Genomic DNA, 15,831 nt, shown 5'->3' with positions numbered 1-15,831 from the left:
TTAAACAATCATTTGATGTTAGCAATAAAAATCCAATTGAAGATAGTATATACTATATTATACTGTATTCTTTTTCTTCACATGAGAAATACCTTTGGAATTTAAAATCAAGGAAAGCCTTTCTTTTTCTGAGGAACTAGAATATTTCCTTATTCCAGTAAGTAACAAGGCTTTGTAATTTAGTGAGCCCATTGTCCTAGCTGCTAGGAAGCTCAAAGCAGATTTGAAATAACCATGGCAACTCTGACAATTCTCAGAGTTGGCATGCTTACATTATCTCTTTTTCCCTTGGTCTGAATTTTCTTTCTATTTCATGATGTTTTAAACTGTTAAAAAATTTTTTTAAAGATGGTCATACTTTTAAAGTAGTCACTGTAGATACCTTCAGCTGATTTTGCAAAAAAGTCTTTTTTTGACTTTTTTTCAAAAAAAGTCTCTTCTTTCTTTAGCCAACCTTGCTATTTTCCACATAGACACAGAAGCACAAACACAAACACACACACACACACCAGTGTACTATTTTCTTCTTTTCAAAATATGCAGAAAATAAATTTAATAAAACACAGTAAATTATTTGCAGCTCTGAAGGGTCTGACCATCAAATAAATCTGATTATGTTCTCCTTGCAGATGATGCCATATTTACCTAAAGACCAGGATGGTTTGTTCTTCCTTGGTCTTCTAAGTGTTACAAAACCTGTGAAATTTATTACTTCACCGTCCTCATGAAGTGTTTTAGTGATGGCCAGGAGGTTTTGGACAGTGAAGAATTTAGGACTCTTTTGAAACTTATGACAAATGTTAATTTGAAGTTCAAAGATGCATAGTCTCTGCCAGTTTTTCTTGCCATTTATTTATTTATTCAAATTTTATTCCTGTACTCCGACCCACATTCCTGATGATAGCACTTAACCCTTTCATAAAGAAGCTTCCTTTTGTCTTTTTCAGCTCCCTTGGAGTCAACTACTAGATATCATGGACATTCTTTTGCTTTTTCAGAGAACTCTGGAAAGCGAGCAGCTTCCTCTTCATGTCCGAACCTGCCACAGATCTAAAATGGTAAGTTTTTGTATTTCTTTTTTTTTTTTCCCCGGTATGCGGGCCTCTCACTGTTGTGGCCTCTCCCGCTGCGGAGCACAGGCTCCGGACGCGCAGGCTCAGCGGCCATGGCTCACAGGCCCAGCCACTCTGCGGCATGTGGGATCTTCCCGGACCGGGGCACGAACCCGTATCCCCTGCATCGGCAGTCGGACTCTCAACCACTGTGCCACCAGGGAAGCCCGTATCTCGGCTCTTTTAAATAATGCTGCAGTGAACATTGGGGTGCATATATCCTTTGGAATTAGTGTTTTGGTTTTCTTTGGGAAAATACCCAGAAGTGAAATTTCTGGATCATATGGTAGTTTTATTTTCAATTTGTTAAGGAAACTGCATACTGTTTTCCATAGTGGCTGCATCAGTTTACAGTGCACAGGGTTCCTTTTCCACCATATCTTCGCCAACACTTGTTATTTGTTGTCTTTTTTGGATGATAGCCATTCTGACAGGTGTGAGATGGTATCTCATTGTGGTTTTGATTTGCATTTCCCTGATGATTTGAGATGGTGAGCGTCTTTTCATGTGTCTGTTGGCCATTTGCATACCTCCTTTGGAAAAATGTCTGTTCCAGTCCTCTGCCCATTTTTGAATCAGGTTGCTGGTTTGTTTGATGTTAAGTTGTATGGGTTCTTGTGTATTTCAGGTATTACCCATTATCACATGTATCAGTTGCGAATACCTTCTTACACTCAGTAGGCTGCCTTTTCATTTTATTGGTGATTACTTTGACTAAGCGAAAGCTTTTAGTTTGATATTGTCCCGTTTGTTTATTTTTGCTTTTGTTTTGCTTGCCTGAGGAGACAGATCAAAAAAATATATTGCTAAATCCAATGTAAAAGAAATTACTGACTATGGGTTTTTTTTTAAAGGACTTTTATGGTTTCAGGTCTTACATTTAAGTGTTTAATCCATCTTGAGTTTATTTTTGTATATGGTGTGAAAAAGTAGTCCAGTTTGATGCTTTTGCATGTAGCTGTCCAGTTTTCCCAACAACATTTATTTAAAAGTCTGTCTTTTCCCAGTTGTATATTTTTGCCTCCTTTGTTGTTGATTAATTAACCGTATGAACTTCAGTTTATTTCTGGGGTCTCTATTCTGTTCCATTGATCTATGTGTCTGTTTTTCTGCCAGTACCATACTGTTTTGATGATTGTACCTCATTTGTATAGTTTGAAACCAGGGATTGTGATATCTCCAGCATTGTTCTTTCTCAAGGTCACTTTGGCTATTAGAGATCTTTCGTGTTTCCACACAAATTTTAGAATTGTTTGTTCTAGTTCTGTGAAAAATGCCATTGGGATTGCACTGAGTTTGTAGGTTACATAGGGTAGTATAGTCACTTTAACAATATTAATTCTTCCAATCCATGAGCATAGTGTATCTTTCCATTTGTTTGTATTCTCTTCAGTTTCTTTCACCAATGTCTGATAGTTTTTAGAGTACAAGTCTTTTACCTCAGTGGTTAGATTTACTCCTAGGAATTTTATTCTTTTTGATGCAATTGTAAATTAGATTGTTTTATTAATTTCTCTTTCCAACAGTTCATTATTAGTGTATAGAAATGCCACAGATTTCTGTATATTAATTTTGTATCCTGCAACTTTACTGATTTTATTGATGAGTTCTACTAGTTTTGGGGTGCCATCTTTAGAATTTTCTGTATATAGTATCATGTCATCTGTAAACAGTGACAGTTTTACTTCCTCCTTTCCAATTTGGATTCTATTTATTGCTTTTTCTTGTTTGATTGCTGTGGCTAGGACTTCCAATACTATGTTGAGTAAAAGTGGTGAGAGTTGGCATCCTTGTCTTATTCCTGATCTTAGAGGAAATGATTTCAGCTTTTTGTCATTGAGTATGATGTTGGCAGTGGGTTTGTCATATATGACCTTTGTTATGTTGAGGCATGTTCCTTGTATGCCTACATAGTTGAGAGTTTTAATCATAAAATTGATGTTGAATTTTGTCCTAAGTTTTTTCTTCATCTATTGACATAATCATATGATTTTTATTCTTCAATTTGTTAATGTGGTGTATCACATAAATTGATTTGTGGATAAATCCCACTTGATCATGGTGTATGATCATTTTAATGTTCTGCTGAATTCATTTTCCTAGTATTTTGTTGAGGATTTTTGCTTCTGTATTCATCAGTGCTATTGGCTTGTAATTTTCTTTCTTTTTTGTGTGTGGTGTCTTGTTTTGTTATCAGGGTGATGCTGGCCTCATAGAATGAGTTTGGAAACAGTCCTTCCTCTTCAATTTTTTTTTTTTTTTGAAGTAGTTTGAGAAGGATAGGCATGAACTCATCTTTAAATGCTTGGTAAATTCACCTGCAAGGCCATCTGGACCTGAACATTTTTGTTGGGAGTTTTTTTGTTTTTGTTTTTTCAACCACTGATTCAGTTTCATTACTGGTAGTTGGTTCACTCATATTTTCCATTTTTTCTTAAGTCAGTCATGGGATATTGTATGTTACAAGGAATTTCTCCATTTCTTTTAGCTTGTCTGTTTTATTGGCATATAATTGTTCATAGTAACCTCTTATGATGCTGTTCATATTTTCTAGTTTTTCCTAAGTCAGTCTTGGGAAATTGTATGTTTCCAGGAATTAATCCATTTCTTCTAGGTTGTCCATTTTATTACCATATAATTGTTCATAATAATCTTTTATGAGCCTATGTATCTCTCTGGTGTCAGTTGTAACTTCTCTTTCATTTCTGATTTTATCTATTTGGGCCCTATCTTAGTCTCTATTTCACTTATTTCTGTTCTGTATGATTTATTCCCTTCTTCTAACTTTGGGTTTTGTTTGTTCTCCTTTTTCTAATTCCTTTAGGTTTAAGTTTAGATTGTTTATTTGCTATTTTTCTTATGTCCTGAAGTATGCTTGTATTGCTGCAAACTTCCCTCTTAAAACTGCTTTTGCTGCATCCCATAGATTTTGGATCATTGTTTCCATTTTCATTTTCCTCCAGGAGTTTTTGTTTCCTCTTGATTTTTGTCATTGGTTGTTTAGTAGTATATTGTTTAGACTCCATATGTTGGTGGTTTTTTTGCAGTTTTTTTCTTGTAGTTGATTTCCAGTTTCATGCCTTTGTGGCAAAAAACATGCTTGATATGATTGCAGTCTTCTTATATTTATTGAGACTGGTTTTGTGGCTTAGCATGTGATCTATCCTGGGGAATGTTTAATGTGCTCTTGAAAAGAATGTGTATTCTGCTGTTTTTGGCTGGAATGTTCTATACATACCTATTAATTTTATCACAGTCTAACGTGTCATTTAAGACTAGCGTTTTCTTTTTGATTTTCTCTCTGGATGATCTGTCCATTGATGTAAGTGGGGTATTAGAGTCCCCTATTATTATTATTATTACTATTATTGTAGTATTGTCATTTTATCCCTCTCTGTTTGTTAATGTTTGCTTCATGTATGTAAGTGCTCCTATGTTGGGTGCATATTTATTTACAGTTGATATAACTTTTGTTGGATAGATCCCTTGACCATTATTTAATGTCCTTTTTTTGTCTCTTGTTACAGTCTTTGTTTTAAAGTCTTCTGTCTAAATATTGCTACCCTAAATTTCTTTTAGTTGCCACTTGCCTAGAATACCTTTTTCCATCCCCTCACTTTCAATCTTTGTGTGTCTTTAGATCTGAAGTGAGTCTCTTAGAGGCATCATATATATGGGTCTTGTTTTGTATCCATTCAGCCAGTCTGTGTTTTTTTTTGTTTTTTTTTTCTTTTGTGATACGCGGGCCTCTCACTGCTGTGGCCTCTCCCGTTGCGGAGCACAGGCTCCGGACGCGCAGGCTCAGCGGCCACGGCTCACGGGCCCAGCCGCTCCGCGGCACGTGGGATCTTCCCGGACCGGGGCACGAACCCGTGTCCCCTGCATCGGCAGGCGGACTCTCAACCACTGCGCCACCAGGGAAGCCCAGTCTGTGTGTTTTGATTGCAGCATTTGGTCCACTTACATTTAAAGTAATTATTGATAGGTATGTGCTTATTGCCATTTTGTGAATTGTTTTCAGTTTGTTATTGTTCTTTTCTTCCTGTGATTTGATGAATATATTATATATGATTATTCTAAATTGATCTCTTAAGTTTGAATGCATTCTAACAACCCTATATTTTTACCCACCCTCCATGTTTAATGTTTTTGACATTGTATTTTGCATCTTTTGGTTTTGTGTGTCCCTTAACTAGTTATTGTGGATATAGATACGTTTACTATTTTTGTCTTTTAACCTTCCTACTAGCTTTATACTTGGTTGATATACCACCTCTACTGTATATTTGCCTTTATCAATGAGATTTTTGTCTTTCATAATTGTCATATTTCTACTTGTAACCTTTTCTGCTTAGAAGAGCCCCTTTAAACATTTTATGTAAGACTAGTTTAGTGATGAACTCTTTTAACCTTTACTTGTCTATAAAATTCTTCATTTGTCTTTTACATCTGAATAATATGCCAGGTAAAAATGTTCTTGGTTTTAGGTTTTTCCTTTCATTGCTTTGAATGTATCATACCACTCCCTCTGGCTTGCAGTTTCTGCTGAAAAGTCAGCTAATAGCCTTATGGGAGTTTGCTTGTATGTAACTAATTTCTTTTCCCTTGCTGATTTTAAGATTCTCTATATTTAATTTTTGTCATTTTAATTATAATATGTCTTGGTTTGGACCTCTTTGGATTCATCTTGTTGGGGACTCTGTCCTTCTTGAACCTGGATATCTGTTCCCTTTCCAAGTTAGGGAAGTTTTCATCTCTTATTTCTTCAGATAAGTTTTCTGCCCCTTTTTGGACCCCTATAATATGAATGTTAGTATGCTTGAGGTTGTCCCTGAGGTCTCTTAAACTGGGTTCATTTTTTTAAATTCTTTTTTTTTTCCTGTTCAACCTGGGTAGTTTCTACTACTCTGTCTTCCTGGTTGTTGACCCATTCCTCTGAATCATCTATCTACTGTTGATTCCTGCTAGTGTATATTTTTATTTCAGTTATTGTATTCTTCAGCTCTGTTTGGTACTGCTTTATGCTTTCTAACTCTTTGTTGAAATTCTCACTGTGTTCATCCATTCTTCTCCTAACTTTGGTGAGCATCTTTAATCATGGTCATCATTAATCAAGTAGGTAGATTGCTTATCTCCGCTTTATTCTTTTTCTGAGGTTCATTTGGAACATATTCCTCTGTCTCCTCATTTTGTCTAATTCTTTGTGTTTATTTCTATGTATTAGGTAGGTGGTTATGTCTCCTGATATTGGAGAAGTGGCCTTATATAGGAGATGTCCTTTGGGGTCCATCAGCATGCTTTCTTGTGGTCACCATAATGATATGCTTTTTTTTTTTTTTCCGGTTTTTGTTTGTTTGTTTGTTTGTTTTATTTATTTATTTATTTTTGGCTGTGTTGGGTCTTCGTTTCTGCACAAGGGCATTCTCTAGTTGCGGCAAGCGGGGGGCCACTCTTCATCGCGGTGCGCAAGCCTCTCACTATCACAGCCTCTCTTGTTGCAGAGCGCAGGCTCCAGACGTGCAGGCTCAGTATTGTGGCTCACGTGCCCAGTTGCTCCGCGGCATGTGGTATCTTCCCGGACCGGGGCTCGAACCCGCGTCCCCTGCATCGGCAGGCGGACTCCCAACCACTGCGCCACCAGGGAAGCCCATATAATGATATGCTTTAGGGGTGCCCCATATGTGGGCTGCATGGGTTTATTTGTTGTGGTGGGGTCGATTACTTTGGGCATGCTGGTAGCTGGGGTTTGCCTTTGGCTCATTTGGCTGTGAGGTTCTGTCTCTTGCAGTGGCTGTGGGCCCACTGGTGGGCAGCATTAGCTCCAGCACCTATTAGGCCAGAGGGAGGATTCCAAAATGGTGCTTGCCAGTGCAGGTGTCATCAACGTAGATTGAGCTCCCAAATTGGCTGCCATCAGAGTCTCTGTCCTCAGGAGGAGTCCCAGTTACCTCCTGCCTCTCTGGCAGTCTCTCTAAGATAAGCAAGTAGATCTTATAGGTCAAATAGGCATTTGACTTGTTTCCAGTTTGGGCTAATATGAATAAAGCTGCTAAGAACATCTTTATTTTAGTTTCTGTGAGGACATACATTTTCAGTCCTCTCAGGTAAATTACCCAGCAGTGGAATAACTAGGTCATAAGGTAAACGTAATACTTTTCTTTTACCTGGTTAAATAGTGTTAACACTGAAATGTTATTAACTGTTTTTGAAACCATTGACAATACTTTTATCTACAGTTTGGCTTTAAAAGCTAACTAATGGCATTTATATTATTATGACACTTTTTCATGCTGGGTCAAGTAGTGCGTCAGGATAACATTTTCTCCTTTCCAAGTCCATTATCATTTCACCCTTTCTTCCTTCTGCACCCTCCTCTCCTCTCCTTCTCCCGTGGACTGAACGTCTCCCACGCATCCTTCAGGCCTCACTTCAGACTCTCCTCCTCTTGGAAGCCCATCGTGACCTTTCCAGTCTGGTGAGATAACCCTCTTTCTCCTCTGTTTCCTCCTATCACGATCTGTCTCACCCAGCATTGTGAACATTGGCGTGTGTGTCAGTCTTCTCTTTTTCACTGTGAGCTCCTTGAGAACGAGAATTGTTTCCCATTTTTCTTTGCATACCTGTTGCCTAAGGATATCTGGCACAGTAAGCCCTCAGCAAATGTTGGTTGAATGAACAATGAAAAGTCAGGTAACTACTTAAGGTCTGTAGTGAGTTAGAGGTAGAACAAGAACTTGAATTGAAATATGTTTTTAAATTCATTGTTTTCCTCTTAGTTTTCTGGATCATACATTTTGTTTCAGCCAAAACAAATGTAAAAGAGATTTTTCACACTTGGTTGAGATAAAGAAACTAATAAATCTTTAGAGGCCAGATGTGAGTATCTCAGAGACAAACAGTTGGCACTAGCAGTGGTACCGTTGGATTCCTGTATGGGTGAACAACACAACCTGTGGGTCCAGGACCTCAGGACAGCCTGTGGAGCCAAGGCAGGTAAAGGATGAGATCAGGACCCATGGGGATGGGGATCTCCGGGAACACTGGGCCCCCTTTTAGGGCTACTCTTCCTAATGAGAAAGACAGAGCACTGACATCAGTCGCAGCAACAGATACCAACACAATTTTACTCACAATCTACATTTTAGGTCACTTGGCCAGATTTTTCAGTATCCATGGTGATGGGTTGATCTACTATTTCCAGGGCTGGATTATACTCCAGGGGAAAGAGCTGCGTGATGCACAACAGTATTTACAGACATACATGTGTGGACAATAATATCATTGTCAGTCACTGTCAAACAAAACAAACTTTATGGTTGTTTTCTTCCCCAGCCATTGTTCTAAGTGATATTTCAGGCTTCATTTTAAAAACTGGGACTGTGTAGTGTTCAGAATTCTTTAGTTCCTGTTGTGATTGAAATGAAATTCTAGCCGTTAAGAGTTGCAGAACAGGACCAAACAAACAAATAAAACAAAACAAAACGAAAACCCAAATGCTAAACATGACATCAAAGCTCCTGATCAATTCACAATCCGTCATCTAACTTTTATTTACATTTTTTAGACTGCAGAAGGGTTGATTGAGGCACCTTAGTGAGAACATTACTAGTGGTAAACCCAGTATTCTTGGTGTCAACCCAGGATATATTTATTTTTCCTCAGAGCAGCAGCACACAGTGTGGACAGATGGAAAGATTTTTTAAAATTCAGTCTCTCTGCCATGTTGATAATAAATAACCGCAAGTTTTGATTATAGGACTGGTTTTTGTCCTTCCTGAGAGATAAAACCTCACTGTTAGCCTTCCATTTGTTATCTTTTTTCCTTCTGCTTTGCCTTATCCTTTCCCTGGTTCAGCCAAGTGTCCCAAGGCATGTTGATTATAAAATGGAATCTGATTTTTTATCTCTAGGACATATTTTGTGATTATAAAACATTAAAAAAAAACTTATATCCCAAAATTTTTAACGTAGTGTAATCAATCCTCTTTCAGTTAGTGATACCAGATAGTGTCATAGCATTAATCCAAAAAAGCAAATTATATTGGTCACCTTCAGCAGCATCACAAACTAATTTGCAGATTTAAAAAAAATCAATGACCACAAAAGTATTGATGGAAATACCTGGCACCTTCATGGTAGTTGAGCTATGCTGGTTTAAACTCTATAAATACAGTTGGTGATGTATTTATATTAATAACTACACAGTAATAGAAATAAATATTACTTTTACAAATGAGTAAGGACCCTGTGCTTGTTGAGTAGAGAGAGACAAAATTCAGCTCAGAAGTTACCCTTTTCATTTGTGCGTGTAGACACAACTTATTAATCAGGGCTGGTCGATTTTTCCTTCTTTCAGGCCATCTTAAAAGGGGAATCATGAGTAGGAAACACTGAGGGGGCCAACCTAAGGTAGGCCCCAGCTTTGTCTGTAATCAAATTAAGTGACATCCTCAAGTTTTTTAAATTGCCTGTTTAAACATATCCCTTGTTTGTTGGTGATTTGCTCCAGATGCCATAAAGAGAGTATACTTTATAGGGTCTGGCTTCCATGGAGATCAATTATGACTTTCCTCAAATTATGAGGAGTTGGATTTATGAATTGGTTTGTTTGTACATCATTATCTGAGATGTCCGTCTGAAGACTTTATATGGAGAGGATATAGACATGAGATCCTATATGTTTGAGCTGTTTTTCCGCATGTACTGATATGTTAAAATTCTATCCCATACTCTTCATTTGAGAGTAATTGAAAAAATTTTCAGGTATATTCTCTTTCAATAAAGAAGTAGTTAAATTCATATATATATATATATTTTTATATATATTTATTTATTTTTATTTACTTATTTTTGGCTGTGTTGGGTCTTTGTTGCTGCGTGTGGGCTTTCTCTAGTTGCAGTGAGCGGGGGCTACTCTTCATTGAGGTGTGTGGGCTTCTCATTGCAGCAGCTTCCCTTGTTGCAGATCACAGGCTCTAGGCATGTGGGCTTCAGTAGTTGTGGCACATGGGCTGAGTAATTGTGGCTCACGGGCCCTAGAGTGCAGGCTCAGTAGTTGTGGCGCACAGGCTTAGTTGCTCCACAGCATGTGGGATCTTCCTGGACAAGGGATCGAACTTGTCTCTCCTGCATTGGCAGGTGGATTCTTAACCACTGAGCCACCAGGGTAGTTCCAAATTTACATTTTTATAAAAATATTTTACAGGCATATATTTCAGTATGTAGCTCTAAAAAATAAGAACTCTTTGTAATTAAAAAAAAAACCTTCTCCGTGTTATAATTCTCACACCTGAAACATTAGTAACATGAATTTTAGTTTTGAAAAGCTGGGAAATAACTTAGGTTGTATTGTATAGTTATAATTGTAAATAATAAGTTGGTATTATCTGGATGTTGTAGGAATTGCCAATGTCAGGTGTGATTACAATCATTGATGAAGAATGAGGGTTACACCTTTCCTGAACCTGATAATATTCTCTGTTGTGACTCTGGTATCAAATAGAATATCTAATTCACACCAATCATTTGATATCTGTACTAAGAGGCAAATGGAAAAAATGGGAAGATAATTTTGAAAGAATTGTGGAGTTATGTCAAAGAAGGGTCTTACTAACGACTGAACGTCCTTTGTACCTTGATCTTATCAACTCTGTTAATTCTCAAGTTTGAGTAAAACCCCATTATACATTTTCAGTGCCCTATTCCTCAGTTAATGAGTATTTCTTGAGAAATTCGCTCTGTATATTATTTGTCTAATCTTTTCCAAACCCTTAATGCACTTTGGTAGTCTTTTAATTGATCTACATTTGATTTCCTATGAAATTTATCATTGCTTGTGATTCCTCTATCACATCATGTAGAAGATGAGGAGTCAGACACATCCAGATGAGCCCCACGGGGACTACTGAAGGGCAAAAGGGTGGGGCATAAAGCTGGAGGGCACATTTCAGGGGTCAAGTAGTACTAGGGACTCATCATCATAGCCTAGAGAGGAGATAAAGTCACAACTTCAAACTCAGGACCAGATGGAGAGCAGGAATTAAACAACACATCAATTACAAAGTTATCTGGAAAATCCCCAAATATCCCCAAATGACACATTGTAAATCTATGGGTAAAAGAAGAAATCACGATAAAATTTAGAAAATGTTTTGAACAGAATGAAAATGAACATAAAATGTATATATAAAAACTTGTGGGGTGAAGTCAAAGCAGTTTTAGAAACAAATTTATAACATTAAGTGCTTATATTAGATAAGAAGAAAGGTCTCAAAACAAGGATCTCAATAAAAAACTAGGAGAAGAGAAGCAAATTTAACTCAAAATAAGCAGAAGGAAGGTAATAATGAAGATCAGAGCAGAAATCAATGAAAGAGTAAACAGAAAAACAATAGGAAAAAAATCAGTTAAATTAAAAACTGGTTATTTGAAAAGATTAATAAACTTGACAAAATTTTATCCAGACAGAATAGGAAAAAAAAAAGAGAGAGAGAAAACACTAATGAACAATATTACAAATGAAAAAGGGAACCTCACTACAAATCCAACAAATTAAATTTTATTTCTTACACATTCAATGAGTCTATCCTTAATTTTGTTTTTTATCAGCCCCAACATTTAAAGGATGATGAGGGTATATTATAAACAGCACATAAAATTGACAAATTCCTAAAGAGGTGCAAACCAGCAAACTTCACTCAAGAAGAAATAGAGTACATGAATAGGCTTATATCGATAGAAGTAATGAATTTGTATTCATTTAGCTGCGGCCATCCTAGATTTGTTTGACTCCAAAGCCACTGTGCAATGAAGTGGTCAGAGGTGTTCAACAAAAACTCTCCTACTATTCTGCCTACTCACCTTAAAATGTCTCTATGAGCCCATCCAACCAGTTTTCTATCCTTCGGGACTCTGAGGATAAAGTGTTTCTAGTCACTGATTCTCAAATATACTTGGTTTTGCTCATGTAAGCAGGATGAGTTCCTTCTCAAATAGGAATAGAATGAATCATAGAAAACTTCACAGAGGAGACAAAAGTTAATTTGGGTGTTAAAATGTAAGTATTAGTGTACATGGAGAAAAGGTAAGAAAAGGTTTCCCAGTTATAGTGCTATGGTAGGACATTCTTGATGGATTTCCAGAATGGCCTCCATTCATTGGAAGGGTTACTGAAATAGGAACTACAGCCTAGAATGCTTTATTTCTATACCTGGAATGCAGTTGGAAGCCAAGATTAAGTAGAGATTCATTAAATGACAAGAAACATAATTTATTGCGGGAAAGGTTTATTTTCCTCTAAGGAGACAAGCAAGCATTTGGTCAGGGCAAAGTTTTTGAGGCAGACTTTTCTTTTTAAAAGTTATCCAAGTATTGAAGAACAAATTCTGTCATGGATAAATGACTAGTTTGGAGACCTAAAACAAAAGCATAAATATTTTCTAAATAAAATAGAATTACAATTAGTAGGATTACCTGGGATCAGGACTAGAGTTGGATTTATTTAAAATTTTTATAAATGAGTGAAAACTTCAAATTCACAAATGATATGATATTTTTCTAGGTGGAAAGATGCCAGCCACAAAGGGAAAATCTGAAGCAATATCTCAGAGGCAGAGTTAATGGACAGGAAAGTGGCAAATGGGTTTCTTTCTGGCAAACATAGGTTATCATGCATTTATGGAAAAATAATTCAAACTGTGTTTATCGAATGATGAGTTTCAATATTTAGTCACACGTCTGAAAAGGAATCCAGGAGTTACTGTAGACTATTCCTATTCTCCTGGTTTTAAAAGGACAATTAAATAAATAGAAAAGGAGAGAAAAAAATGTTTGTGTGTGCTTGTGAAAATATTTTTGTGTTATTAGAAACGTTCCTCAACTTCTAACCAATGTCACCAGGCATCATAAATTGCCTAGAAATGGCATAGTGTTACATTATACTCAAAATTCCATTAAATTACAGAGAAAAGGAGTCATCGTTTTAAGAAATCCGGCAGAGTATCTTTGAGTAGATGGCAATGATGAGGCACAGGTTGTAATTTGTAATTACATCTGGGGGTATAGTCACATATTTACCTCTTGATTTCAGTCAGCATGAAATAATTATGTGTTCCAGATTGGAATGCATTCAAAGTTCTGTTTAAAGAGTTCATGCAGATTTCCCACTTTGCTTTACGAAAAATCTGCTCCTAATGTTATGCTCCCCTCCAGCATTCCATAAATGGGCACCCTAGAGATCAGAATAACTAATAAGTAGAACAATTTAAGAATAGCCTCTCGCAAATCAAACTGGAGCAAATGTGAGATCCATCTAGCAGTAACCAAATACATGCTTCCCCAAATCATATACACCCACTTAAGCTCTGAGTATTTTCTATTAACAAATTTAGGTTTGAGCCTCCCTGTAGGCTCTAGTAATGCAGTTTAAGAAGTGAAAAAGGCTTTACCTGTTCAAGAAAACTTAAGTAGAATATTAAACAAAGAATATTTAACCCACATTTCCCTTGTGGAATATGACAGCCATCATTTTTCTTTGGTTTAGTCCTCATACACCTCAGTGCAACATTTAGGTGAGCATAACAATCTTCCTTTCAGCTCTTTTTTCAGCAGCCTGCACGTTTATGAGGTTTTTTTCAAAAAAACATACTTGAAAATCACGGTCATGGCTGCTTTCTCAGATACATCTGTGCTTAGGTCGGGCAGTAAAAATAGTGAACGTTCATGGGGTAAGGTAGGGCACAAGGAGATTCAATCATGAAAGCAATTACAGGTGATAAAATTCTTCCATTTTCCTGCTCACAATTCTAAGAGGATCATTATTCAGTTGCCCTACCCGTTACTCCGAATCCCTTCATCTTCACATACTGAAGAAGTCTGCGTGACACTTAGTTCAGAAAAGTCTTGAGGAAGGAGTCTGAGTGGTTTTGGTCTCATAGGAAACAAAGGCTGAACTTATTAAGTGTAAGAGTCCAAAAGTTCCATAGGTCCACACTGAATGCATTCCAGTTCAATGGCTTAAATCAGGTAGTCTCTAAAGAATCAGAGATTTGGTCCTTCACACACACTTTTGATTCTGAGCGAGTGTCCTTGTTCTGGGCAGAGAGGTAATCTTCTGTATGGAGTAAGTGACTCATATCTCTGAGTCCACTTTTTACCTTACATACTCAACTGTGTGTGATGGAAGAGCTCAGCAGAGAGCATCAAACTGTTGAGAATCATCATCTTTGACTAGGGGAGTGTGCCCAGGGCTTGGAGTGACAACTGCACGTGAGTCCTGGCTCAGACGAGTGACAGGAGACGTTCTCTCAACCAACCTAAGTCTCCTGGTTCGGAGGCAGTAGTAATAATAAAAACAGCAAGGCTGCTCGTCTGGTGGTTTTCCATTATGAAGATGGAAAGGGTTGTGCTTGAAAATACTATGTAATCTGTAAAACACCCTACTGATGTTCATTATTGTTATTGTTCCTTGTATTTGATAACAATGCTCATGCCATTGTTATTTCTTAAGCCAGTTTTCAGCTAGCCTCTGGATGGATTCCGAATTGTTTGAAGTGGACAATGACTGGCAAGTGATCATTGCCCTCTGCTTTCCATGCACATGTAGTCCAGAAGCACACAGTGTAGAACCCTTGGCAGGTGTCCAAGCATTGTCTCAAGAGCCAGAGTGGGCTTCTCTTTTGCATCCTACAGCACTAATGTAAGCTCAGATTCCCCTTGGACTCTTTATAGCCCTGCCTTCAATTGCATCACTTAAGATACCCACAAGTGGGGACTTCCCTGGTGGCGCAGTGGTTAAGAGTCTGCCTGCCAATGCAGGGGACACAGGTTCGAGCCCTTTTCTGGGGGGGATCCCACATGCCGCAGAGCAACTAAGCCCGTGCGGCACAGCTACTGAGCCTGCGCTCTAGAGCCCGCGAGCCACAACTACTGAGCCCGCGTGCTGCAGCTACTGAATCCCACATGCCTAGAGCCTGTGCTCTGCAACAAGAGAAGCCACCGCAATGAGAAGCCTGCGCACCGCAAGATAGAGTAGACCCCGCCCGCCGCAACTAGAGGAAGCCGGCGCGCAGCAACAGACCCGACGCGACAAAAAATAAATAAATACAATTGGTTATTTTTAAAAAGATACACACAAGTGGTTAAGTATTTAATTATCTGGTTTTTGCTTGATATTCAGAATTCATAAAACATGAAAAAATTTCTGTGTGACCTTGGACAAGTCATGTAATCTTTCCAAGTCTTGTTTTTTTTTTTCACTTCCGAAGGAGGTTAAACTACATACCTTCTGCGTCTTCTCCAACTTAGAATTTTTATGATGTTACTGTAAACGTCTCCCTAAATGGTTAAAAAATAGCACCAAATAGGCATGCTATGTGTAATAGGGATTCCCTGTTTTTAGAATGGATTGATGTTTTTAGAAACTATTTGGCTAAAGAACTTTCTGTTAACTCAGTGTCTCCCACCAACCTGTTGACCTCGGGGGGCTTTAAGTGAACTTAATGTTAAGAAAGATTAAATTTTGACACCCACAGCTATTACCATCTCTGTCTCAAGCTTTTCATGAGTATAACCTGTCAGAGTTACTACCCTACAAATCAAAACGGTTGTTAACCATCACGATTCCAGGCACCAGATAAGCAGAATAACCCTTTGTCTCCATGGTACATCTTTAGATATGGCCCTGAGCAGTTCAGGCCAAGATCTAGGATCCTGTCTTCTA

General features: G+C 37.7%; 1 protein-coding gene across 10 annotated transcripts in view; it reads left to right on the top strand.

The window, feature by feature from the left end:
* LMNTD1 (lamin tail domain containing 1) overlaps nucleotides 1-15,831 on the top strand; it is a 458,342-nt gene that overhangs the window by 23,465 nt on the left and 419,046 nt on the right. For 9 of the 10 annotated variants that reach the window (XR_010835782.1, XM_067008917.1, XM_067008919.1 and 6 more), the window contains exon 2: nucleotides 999-1,058. The exons of the other annotated variant lie outside the window; for it this stretch is intronic. The gene's annotated coding sequence lies outside the window, so the exon portion shown is untranslated. The remainder of the gene's footprint in view (nucleotides 1-998; nucleotides 1,059-15,831) is intronic. 10 annotated transcript variants of the gene reach the window in all.

Source organism: Kogia breviceps, chromosome 12 (assembly GCF_026419965.1).
Source record: "Kogia breviceps isolate mKogBre1 chromosome 12, mKogBre1 haplotype 1, whole genome shotgun sequence".
Classification (NCBI taxonomy): Eukaryota; Metazoa; Chordata; class Mammalia; order Artiodactyla; family Physeteridae; genus Kogia; species Kogia breviceps.
The sequence above is the reverse complement of the archived record's forward strand: the minus strand, read 5'-3'. Positions and strand labels throughout refer to the sequence as shown.